The sequence below is a fragment of the Lepidochelys kempii genome, chromosome 8 (genome assembly GCF_965140265.1).
Source record: "Lepidochelys kempii isolate rLepKem1 chromosome 8, rLepKem1.hap2, whole genome shotgun sequence".
In the NCBI taxonomy this organism is placed as follows: Eukaryota; Metazoa; Chordata; order Testudines; family Cheloniidae; genus Lepidochelys; species Lepidochelys kempii.
The window spans coordinates 5829062-5839508 of record NC_133263.1 but is presented as its reverse complement, the minus strand read 5'-3'; the positions used below and the strand labels follow the sequence as shown (position 1 = coordinate 5839508).

General features: G+C 44.1%; 1 long non-coding RNA gene across 1 annotated transcript; it reads left to right on the top strand.

Moving 5' to 3' along the window:
- Positions 1-288: 288 nt before the first annotated feature.
- On the top strand, positions 289-8973 carry LOC140915535 (uncharacterized). Its single transcript, XR_012160193.1, has 4 exons — positions 289-418; positions 1421-1473; positions 4776-5970; positions 7996-8973. It is a non-coding gene; the product is annotated as an uncharacterized lncRNA (long non-coding RNA).
- The last annotated feature ends 1474 nt before the right edge of the window (positions 8974-10447 follow it).

Genomic DNA, 10447 nt, shown 5'->3' with positions numbered 1-10447 from the left:
TTTGGCAATTGATTTGTCATAGCTGTCCATCGAGTAGGAATTGCTCTCTCCTTCCCATCCTCTCCTCACCGACCCAAAGAAGAACTGACTGTAGTCTTCAGTGCTTGGCAGGGATATTGCTCGGATCCACTTCATAGTAACATTAGATTAAAGGTGAGCTGCAATGCAAAAACTGAAGCTCTCTGAGTCAATTTGAATCCATCAGAAAGGAGCAACAATGTTTTATTTTTAAAGAAAATCTACTGCTTGACTTGTAAGTCCTATTTTCTTTCTTTGTGTTGGAGGATTATTGCAAGGTCTTTGGAGGACCTTGACAGTGACATCACAACAGACTGAAATCTGCACCATCGATGGCTCAGATCCTGTATTTGGGTTCAGGTCTGGACCCCCGCTGAACTTGAAAGGACTTTATGCAAGGGTAAGGGTCTGCCCATGGATCTGATTGCAGGATCAGGGTCTCCAGTTCAACATCCTCCCCCCAGCTCAGTTTAGGACAGGAAAACCCGCAGCTCAGGTGAAACTGCCAAAGTCCTCCAGCAAAAAGGAAGAAGTCAGGATCTGATCTATCATCAAAATGGGAGGGGAATATTTTTAAATAAATCTTTATGGGACTGTATTTATTTGCATGTCAGAAAACACTTATTTATTTAGGGTTTTTTTGGCTTTACTATTCTCATTTAAGGGAATTCCAGCTTGGGACCCTTTTGGGTGAAAATCATTCTCCTTTTAAAAGTCCACAGAAGGGAGCCACAGAAGGGAGTCCACAGAACTTATCCTAGATAAGTTCCAGATGTGATTTTATCCTCCTTCTGGCAGTTCACCCAAGTCTTTTATTTAGTCACAAACACTCTTCCTCCAACACCAGACTGGGACAAAGTTATGTGAAGGCAATAGATAGAAAATGCTGCAATTGGGGGCAGGGGAAGGCAGCATGGGTCTGATTCTCCACTCGCTCACACTAGCTTTACCCTGGTGTAACTGCACTGACTCCGATGTAGTTGTCACCAGCGTGAGTGAGTGAGTGAGAGAGAGGAATCAGGCCCCGTGAGTTATAACCCAAGATGCAGAGCTGATTGCAGATAGACAGAGATATGTTTTGACACATCTACCTGGAGCTGTGTCTTGCAGGCATGGTAAAGCCAGATGAGCCCAAGCTGTGATCAGCTGCAGTGACACTAGCCAGATAATGGGCTCCTTTTGGAGAATAGCAGAGAATTTGTTTTAAAGGCTCACATTCTTGACCAGTTTCGAGGGATAATTATTTTGCTGATAAGACCAGGATACTATCAACAGGGAAGACAGTATGCAAAGTTTTTTGAACACTCAATAAAGCTATTATTGGGCTTATTAATAAACTCCTTGTGGGTTTACATTTAAATCGATACTCTTTATTAATAAATTTATTCTTGTTTTATGACAGAGCCATCTCAGCTGTATATTAAAGTGAGGGACCTCAGCTAAACTAACAGGCTGGTGAGTGCACTTTGGAGGCAGTGAATGTAATAATTTGTGTGAGTGCCCAGGGAGAGGAACTGGACACCGCAGAGAGACCCCCTGGGGAACTTGGGGATTGGGGTTCATGGATTGTACCTGAAACACAAAGTTAAGACTGGCACAGTCTCAAGGAGTTTGCTGGTGAAGGGGACAAACTGGTGCGGCAGGGAGCTGTCTCACAGTCTAAGCTCCAGCAAAGCTCTCTCTTGTTAAGGCAGAAAGGGAACACAGAACGGGTCTGGGTTCTTAGAAGAGAGCGTCACACCTGTAAAAATTTGTAGAGTTGGTCAGGAATGTTCCTTTGGAATGATTTTCTAATGGAAAATGCCTTTTTTGCAAAATCAACATTTTTCTGCTGGAAAATTTCAATTCTGCTGGAAAATTTTGATTTTCCAAACAATGGCTTCCTGTCTGCCTGCAGCAGAAAGTAAAATTGACAAGAATCTTCCAGGCAGGCAGGTAGCCAGCCAAACATTCCGGTTTCCTGAAATGATTTTTTTCTGGAAACCTCCATGAAAAAAATTCACTTTCTTGACTTTTCACCCCAATTTGGGATGACATTTTTTTCAAAAACATGGCATTTTTCCCAGGAGGGGATTCCCTTTTTCCAGCCAAGCTTATAAAATGTGTTAATATTGTATAAAGAAAACGAGGACTTGTGGCACCTTAGAGACTAACCAATTTACTTGAGCATAAGCTTTCGTGAGCTACAGCTCACTTCATCGGATGCATCTCGGATGCTGTAGCTCACGAAAGCTTATGCTCAAATAAATTGGTTAGTCTCTAAGGTGCCTCAAGTCCTCCTTTTCTTTTTGCAAATACAGACTAACACGGCTGTTACTCTGAAACTTAATATTGTATGTCATTCTGGTTATGGGCTCGTGTTTTTTGCAAGAATGTTTTGGTGTAGCTCTCACTAGAGCACATCTGGGATGGATCAGGAAGGGAAGAGGGGATTGCTCACCTATCAGTTTCCACTTAGGAGTTGTTAAGGGACAATGCCAGAACCAGTAGCTCTGAGTCTATTGTTTGATCAGAAAGGGATGAGGAGACCTGAACTTGGAAAAGCCTCCTGGAGAACAAAGAACGCTTGCCAGGTTCAAAGGCATAATCTCTCTGGGGTGCATAGAGGAACCAGACTATGATGCATTCAGGACCACATAGGTGTGTCTGAAGAAGCTAAGCCTCCCAAGGTCACCATTATGGGATGGTAGCACTTTGGTTGATACAGACTGTTTGTTATTTACAGATTCATTGACTTTAAGGCCAGAAGGGACCATCTAGTCTGGCCTCCTGCACATTGCAGGCCACAGAACCTCCCCCATCTAACCACTCCTGCAATAGTCCAATAACCTCTGGATGAATTACTGAAGTTATAGATTCATGGAAGATAGGTCCAGCAATAGGTATTAGCCAGGATGGGCAGGAATGGTGTCCCTAGTCTCTGTTTGCCAGAAGCTGGGATTGGGTGACAGTATATGGATCATAGACTCATAGATATTAAGGTCAGAAGGGACCATTATGATCATCTAATCTGACCTCCTGCACAATGCAGGCCACAGACTCTCACCCACCCACTCCTGCAATAAACCTCTCACCTATGTCTGAGCTACTGAAGTCCTCAGATCATGGTTTAAAGACTTCAAGTGCAGAGAGTCCTCCAGCAAGTGACCCGTGCCCCATACTACAGAGGAAGATGACCCCCCACCCCGCAGGGACTCTGCCGACCTGACCTGTGGGAATATTCCTTCCAGACCCCAAATATGGCGATCAGTTAGACACTGAGTCTGTGGGTGAGACCCACCAGTCAGCCAACTGGGAGAAAATTCTCTGTAGTTAACTCAGAACCCTCTTCATCTAATGTCCCATCTCCAGCCATTATTTTAAAATCCTTTTTTCTTGAATGCTTCGTTCCAGCTGCTGACTACAAATACTTTGTTTTAAGAAAGCTGTTTAGTGACTAGGCAGAGCTATGCAAATAACTGGTTCTTTTTTGGTTCACTGGCAATTCTGAAAAATATAAAACAAATATTGGGGTCAACCCCAACATTTCTTTTAAACATTTTTGACAAATTGAAAGGTTTTTAAAAAAGTGCATTGGGTTGAATGGAACAATTCCTTTCATATTGATTTTGAGAATTTGTAAAGGTTTTAAATCATTTTAAACAACTCCGAAGGACATTTTGAAATGGAAAATCATTTCAAATTGAGAAATCAAAATGTTTCAACCTTTTTACCCCAACACGAGCAATTTGGCAAAACCAACACGAATTCACAAAATGTCTGTGTTGCTCAATCTGTGTTTTTCACAGAAAAAAATGCCTTGCCACAAAATTTCACCCAGATCTATGAATATGTAACTGGTCTCTGGCTTCTGAAGGGAGGAAATGCAGGTGCCAGAAATAGTCAGACCTCCCGGGTGATAAGCGGCTGATATGCACGGGATAGCTTCTTCAGACACCCTGCAGGTTCTTGTGTCTGAGCAGGAGGGGTGGAAGCTCCCTGCGAATGTGGGGCAGAGGGCTAGGAGGGGGAGAGAGGCAAGGTACATAAGTTTACAGGGGGTGGAGCCCCTGCTGTATTTCCTTTGGGGGCGGGGGCGCGAGCCCCCCTACCTTCTTGGTTCCACCACTCCTGTGTCTGTACTCAGTCGGGTTTCTCCCCTGAACCCCCATGACAATAAGCTCAGAGGAAACTGAGTACCCATGGGGTGGCTACCTTACAGCCCTGTATGCTCTCTCCAGGGTAGGTGGCTGAATTCCCCTTCTCCCCAGCCCAACTCCTTTGGAGTGGATTGTATATTTTGTGTGTGTGTGTGGAGGGGTGGGGAATATCCCTCCAGAAAGAATATAGGATTATTTCCGCTTTACAATCCAGAGTGCAGGTGACACATTAATTACTTCTGAACCCACGAACTGTAATCATTAAGTAATCTACAGTCAATGTAATTACCACCTGTATGCAGAATATGTAATTACTGTATTATGTAGTGACACAATATTTACCAAGCAAATCCTCCTTAGTTACTGAGTAATTTAAAAGAATGTATATGGTATTTGTGTATGAAAAAAACAACACATTATTGGGATTTCGGTTAGCAAAAATCAGAGGTTTTAAATGGCAAGGAAAGTGGGAGGAATCGAAGTCCAAGTGGACAAATACATGTTCTTCTTTCCTTTTATTTATATTTTAAATATTCTCTGCTTGAGTGAATTGGAATAAATGCCAGTTTATTAAAACATTTACCCTTAAGCGTTTACGTTTCTTTTTATCTCACACAGCTTGGGCCACGAGAAAAAAAGGTAAAAGTGAAACTGGTGTTATAATGAAAAAAGTGAGATTTAAGCCTGGCCATTCATTAGAAGAAGAAGAAATAATTCCAGGAATAAAATAGAGCTTCCCATCAGTCAAATCTTTGGGCAAACTCCCTCCGACGCCAGCAGGGGCCTGGTACTACACGCTGCTAAACATCTCTTGCAACGTTCTGAGTGTTCTTCAGGTCCCATTGAATCACTAGGAGTTGAGGAGCTGCAGAACCTCCCTGGAGATGCTCCACATCTCTCCGTATCAGACATTAGGGATGAAATCCTGGTTGCATTGACATCCTTGGCAAAACTCCCATTAACTTGAATGGGGTCAGAATTTCACCCCAGGGCTATAATTTTGTTGGTTGCCCTTCTATCTGACAAGACATGAGAGCCCTTAAATGTTTTCAGGGGCTGATCCTGTAACCCCTACTCAGGCAAGTAGTCCTATTGAGTTTAATAGGACTTCTCCTAGGAGTAGAGTATACACTCAGTAAGGTTGTGCATTAGGAAACTACCAGCTTTTGCTTTGTCAATGACCCATAATTACATAGCAATGAGGTTTTCCGGAAGATTAGTTATTAAAGCACAATAAGCAGCAAGCATTCTTCCCTCTGTGATAGGAAAACGAATGGTATTAACTCACTATACTCCTCTCTGATCCATTTCTCTTCAGCTGCTGAGAATACGCTACCATACAAATGATACGGGCTTTAGGGGGTGTGGCCACAGAGATCAGGCAAGCAAGAGCAAGTGTGGCCTCATTCACAGATTCTTCATCTTAAGTTTTCCAAGAGAAATTCTTGTTTGCAGTGTTGTTGTAGCTATGTTGGTCCCAAGGTATTAGGGAGAAAAGGTGGGTGACTCGTCTACACAAAGTTTGTCACTTTCACCCACAGAAGTTGGTCCAATAACAGATATGACTTCACCCACCTTGTCTCTGTAAGGAGAAACTCTGACTTTTTAGGCTTTCCCAAAATAATAACTTCTGTAATTCCATTTTAAAATAACTGCTCATTAAGCAATTTAAATCTGTTTTTTCCTCCTTCTTTCAATGGAGAATTCCTACAGGTCCAAGAATAAATAGACCAAGATGTTCCTGGTGCTTGAGCTAATGGGAGCGTAAGTTTTTGGTGTCCAAAAAGGCAGGTGTGTCCAGTTCTTCCATCGTGTAAGTTACGACTTCTTTTATTCCATATTCACTTTTGCATTAGTTGCTGTTCCTAGATGGTATTTTGGAGACAATATTAAAAGGGTAAAAACCAACCCTCTTAATTTCTGCAAAATGTACAATTTTAATCATAAAAAGAACAGGAGGACTTGTGGCGCCTTAGAGACTAACCAATTTATTTGAGCATAAGCTTTCGTGAGCTACAGCTCACTTCATCGGATGCATAAGTGAGCTGTAGCTCACGAAAGCTTATGCTCAAATAAATTGGTTAGTCTCTAAGGTGCCACAAGTCCTCCTTTTCTTTTTGCGGATACAGACTAACACGGCTGCTACTCTGAAACCAATTTTAATCATCTGCATTTAAGCCAATCCTTGCCCAGACATCAACAAACGCAGCTAGCAATCTGGTCCAAGTGAATTCTAATAATGCTTACAGTAAAAGTACTTTCCTGGCCACCTCTCTCTTCAGTTATTATCAAATTAAAATATTTATTATTAGTGAGCCCTAGGTCTTTTTGTATCTATCAAATCACTACTAAGTTTGAGGTCCATACATTTCTTATTGCAGTTAAACATGACAGTATGAAAGTGTATGTCTCTCAGCTGCAATACCTAATATTAATACTTTGCACATACATAGTACTTTTCATCTGAGATTTACAAGCATTAATTACATCCCTATGCAGTGTATTTTACCCTTGGGTAAACTGAGGCACACAGCTGTTAGGGACTAAATTTTCAAAAGTGTTCAGTATCAAATGCGCTGAGCTTATCTGGAAACATGGCTACTTATGTGGGGGACTGGGAACTTTTTAAAATCTGGTCTCACCTGAATTCTTAATGGCCATACATGGTGTCAGTGACTGACTGAAGGAAGAGAACCCAGGAGTCTTGACACCCAGTCTAGGTAACTGTTATATGTTAATTTGAAATAATAATTAAGATATTTTATAGACTCTATTAAGTAGACACCCAGCCTAACCCCCCCTTTCCCTCAATGGTATATATTTTTTTTTTCATTATTTGTTTTAGAAAGATGTATTTGATTAAAAATGAATAAATAAAATCAAAATGATTCACCCTCACTTTTGGAAATGCTGTGTCGGAGGCGAAGGGGCTTCCAATTTATTACATGACTCACTGTGTTCTTGGATTCAGCCCATCAGACTGTATCAGCATATCATGTTACATAATATAATGTAACAAGACATGAATGACTGAGTTTAACCTAGAAAACATTCAAGAAATGACCTGCCATAGTCATTGGTCAGGGCTGGGGAAGGCACTATTCTCTTTTCCATCCATCCATCCATGATCCCCCATACTTTAGAAGACTAGGTTTATTAATGGGAAAGTGAGTCCTAGGAATTGTGCCATCTGTCTGTTCTGGAGGCGCATGCCATACAGGTCATAGGCGACATCCAAGGATTTATAACTTGGCCAGAGACATTTGTCTGAGGCTGAAACTTGGTGTACAAAGTGTGGGACAGGATGGAAGGAATTTTAGTGTGTGTGCAATTTTTCAAAGTGGCCCATTCAGTGAAAGTGCAAGGCACAGGAATGCAACCAGAAGAAAAGAAATAATCCAGTGGGTATGGAATAGGATATTTTGTGTGTGTGTGTGTAAGAGGTGAGGAGAGGCAGTTTTTCCAGGATTAAAAAAATGCACTTGCTTTGTTACAAATAAAAGCTGGCAGCATTACGAGTCCACCAAGTATAGACTAGACTAGACCTGACCCCTCGAGGAAAGTTTCATGGCTCTGACATCACCAGTGGGAGAGTATTCCAGCAGCAGGCAATATAATCACCAGGAGGGTTGCAGTGAGTGAATGCTGCTGCAGTATCCTAGGGATGCATCCTCTCTCCATTCCTGACCTGGATTTTGGAACAACCCAGAAAGAGAATCCTTCCTACTTCTACAGTGAGCTCAGTGCATGCTGGGACAGGCCTGCGGGAGGCAAGAGAGAGCTGTGCGTAGATGTCTTGGATGACGGTGTGGGGACATCTGTTCTGTACTGTTCACAGGGCCCAATCCAAAACCCTTTGAAGTTAATGGAAGTTAAAACTCAGTGCTTGGATGTAAGGAGCTGCCAGGAGCCCAGGACACAACAAATGCAGTCAACATATTCAGCCTAATCTGTAGCTCATGGAATTGGCCACGTACGTGCAGCATAAAGGTCAGCCATGAGCTGGGGGGGAGAAGGGGTGTTATTGCTGGCCACGCAGTTTCTACTATTTATGCACCAAGCGGAAACAGAGATCATGGTTGCATTTCCTTCGGTTTGAAATGATTATGCAAATTGATATGTGAATTAGGTGCAGCCCATATAGGGCTCCTGGCAAGTTGCTGTGGTGTCGGAATCCGGACACAGCTTTAAGGGGTTGTGTGTGTGTCTGGAATAAGGAGCGGGTGTGCGGGTGACTCTTTGATCATGCCCAGGTCAGCCTGCCATGTTCCCCCACCCTCCAGCAGTATTCCAGCTCAGCAGGGATGCTTGGGGCAAGGATCTGGGAAGAGCTTGAGTGCAGGGGCCACTGGAGTTCATGCTTCAACTGCTGTAATTCTGACAAGAAAGCATTTGCCAAAGCGAAAATCCTGGCATCATGCTACCCAGCTGCTGCCATGTTTCTCTGTGACCTAGAGGGCGCGAGAGAGGAAGAGACAAGGAGGGAGATTTACTCCGGAGGGTGGGGCGACCACATCTCTGTACTCCTTGAGAATTATATTCCATGCAGCAAAAGTTATTGACCAGGGAAGCCAATATCAAAAAGTATTGACTGGAAAGGTGACTGGTGAATCAATTGAAGGAGCCTACCTGACTCTCTTTTAAACAGTAAGTATTATAATGTTCCTTCCTGAAGCTTTTCTGGAGACCCTCCCCGGGGGAGGAAACTTTAGTGCATTTCAGCATGAGGTAAATGATCCTGTGTTGACGAAGGCTGCTGTCATCCCTGAGCCAGTGTTCTCCGTGAGCAGCACATCCCTGGATGATGCAGGCAGCGAGACCTTTATGAGAAGCAGTATGGAAGCCAGAGTTAATTGCGCTCTGCTGCCATTTATAGTCTGAAAAATTCAGGCGATGTTAAAATGGAAAAGTAATTAAGAAATATTTCATATCGCCGAGTGGCCTGGAATTTTTATTTTGGTGTGTGCAGCTCCGCAGGCTCCTCACAGATTTGTGCCGCTGCGACATTTCAGTGCAATAAATCCCAGTGCCTTTGGAGCCTGACAACCGGTCCTGAATGTGATCAGAAAACCAATGGTTGTTCTCTTTAGGGTTTAGTGCTTGCTTGCATCAAGTCTCCTCATATCAATCAAGCTAGGGTGCACCCGGTGAGCATACGGCTATAGCAGAATGCTGTGACCTTCTCACCAGGGAAGCTGAAGAGCAGAAAGGGCAGGGGAAGAGGAGGCAGGAGAAAGAAAAGCCACGGCCACATAGGGTGACCCGATGTCCCCATTTTATAGGGACAGTCCCGATATTTGGGGCTTTGTCTTATATAGATGCCTATTACCCCCCACCCCCGTCCTGATTTTTCATGCTTGCTATCTGGTCACCCTACGGCCACACCATTCCCATCCAAAACCGAAGACACCCATTCAGCCACAGTCCAGCCTGGCAAGAATTTATTACACTTGTGAAAGGGACATGTGCCAAGGCTGACAGGCCAGAATTTACCCTATCTGAAAATAAATAACTGGGCATTTAAATCTCCCTGCCTGCAAGCTCCCCGGGCACCTCAACGACTCCCAGCCGTTAGCCCAGCTGCAGAGCTGACAAGATGAAATCCCTGCTTTGCAGCTGGGCTAATGGCCCATAGCACACCTAGGACTGTGGGTTTGTTTTCTGTTGTGTATCAGCCCAGGAACAGTCAAGGACCATAAGCCCACGCAGATGCCACCCTCACCAGCTAGCGGCCTTCTTGCTGCCAACAGGAGTCAGGTCTCTGAGAAACTAGCCTGGATTTCCTGTTGCTGGGGAAGGTGGGCCTAGGGGAGACCTAGCTGGATTTTTCCCTTCAAGAGAGGGTCTGGTGTGTGCTTCTGGCTGGGTGGTAGCAAAGTAGAAACTCTCCTGAATTTGGACCCATGGAAAACCCATGGTCCATGGAGTGTAGGTAGTGGTGTTCAAGCTTTTGGCTGAGGTCAGAGCCAGAAGAGAAGATCTGCCAGCAAGGGTAAAGCACAGGAGACAATGTCCGAGGTCTCCTGCTCCCACTGAGGCTCAGGGTCACAGGAAGCCCTCCCAGTGTCGCTGCTGGTGGTGATGCAATCTAGGACAGGCTGCCACGCAGCCCACGACTACTGCTTCACTACCCACCACTGGCTCCAGCACATAACCACAACAAACAGGGTCAGCCTTTGGCTGGTGCTAGGACTGCCAGTCTGGGCAGCTGGGTAGTGACATAGAGCAAAGAGAGGGGGTGGGGGGGAGTGAAATCATGCATGCTGCAGTACAAAATAGCTTTCCTGCTG